The sequence below is a fragment of the Myotis davidii genome, unplaced genomic scaffold (genome assembly GCF_000327345.1).
Source record: "Myotis davidii unplaced genomic scaffold, ASM32734v1 scaffold211, whole genome shotgun sequence".
In the NCBI taxonomy this organism is placed as follows: Eukaryota; Metazoa; Chordata; class Mammalia; order Chiroptera; family Vespertilionidae; genus Myotis; species Myotis davidii.
Window position 1 is genome coordinate 684,472 of NW_006282523.1, and position 1,429 is coordinate 685,900.

The window sequence follows — 1,429 nt, forward strand, 5'->3', positions numbered from 1 at the left end:
TGTTTTTTTTGCTCACACCTTTAGTCGCTGCTCCCGCCCCATGCTGAAACACTGAATGGATGTAGATTTAAAAAAAGAAAATCGAACACCTTCATGGCAGCATCAATAGGTAGCCATAGCCTTTGTAGAGGAGACCCAATTCCAAGATGGTGGACGGAGAATGGAAAATACAGCCAGTGCGAATGTTTTCCCAAATGGGCAGGAATCAAACATTTATTAGCAGCTATAACAGGCATTATGGGCTTGGATTGGTATTTAAACCATCACCTTCAAGTGCAAAATTGAGCCATGAGCCTGGTGGGCGGCTGCTTTTGAATGTTTAATTTAGACCCTCAGGTATATAATGTGACAGTTCAGCAGCCCCCAACTCATGGTATGGCCTCCGCACCCCATCCCTGCTCCAGGACCCCCCACGCGGACACACCCGGCAGGAGCAGGGGCCTGAGCTTGCAGTCCCTCTGCCAGCCACTGGGGGCCACTCTGGCCTCACCCGGGCACACTTCCCCATTGAGGGGTTTGCAGACACCCCTCCACGAGGTCAGGGTCTGGGCGCTGTGGGGGACCCCTTCACGTCTCTCTGACTCTGGTCACCCCACCTCCCATTACCAAAGCTCTAGGGGTGTCACTGGGAAAGGCTGAGTCCCAAGGGGCGGAGCACCTGGCCCCCCTAAGTGGGGGCCACTGTAGCGCTGGCCGCTGGCCGCTGGCCACCGGCCAGGCTCTGGGCAGCTGGGGCCAGGGCTGTGGGACATGAGGCCTGTCCGGCTCTGAGACGGGGCCCCGCTGTCCCCGGAAGGGGGCCCTGTGTGAGCCGGGCACCTCCCGTCACCCCTTTGCTGAATCAACCACCAAGGCCCCTGCAGACGGTGGGGGCCCCTCCCGCAGCCCCTGGTCCACGGGAGCCCCCTTAGGCCTCACCCTCACTGGGTGGGGAAACCGAGGTGCCCAGGACAGCACGACAGGCCCCCCAACACAAGCTTGGCCCCCAAATTAGGGCTCCACGGTGAGCCTGGGCTTGGGGGACGGCCTGGTGGGGCCCGCGAGGCGTCCCCTAGACAGAGGAGGGCCAGCACCCCTAGTCCCGCCCCCCGGCCCCCAGCTCTGCCCAGGAGACCCCCAACCTCTCAGCTCCCAACGCCGATCCCCCCGGGCCCTGTCTCCAGACCCAGCAACGAGGAGGGTGAATAATAGCAACGGCAAAAAAATAAAATCCTAGTGACGCTAAGGTGTTTCACGCTCCTGCTCGCTGGGGCTGCAGCCTGCGCGGCGTCGCGGGAAGAAAATGAACACAGCGGCGTCCTGCCCCCCAGCAAGCCCACCCCCGGGTTTCTCAGGAGGAGCCCAGCTCTGATCTGAAAGGACCTGTGCACCCCACGTCCACGGCGCACCCTTTGCAACAGCCAAGACCTGGACGCAGCCCACGCCCGCC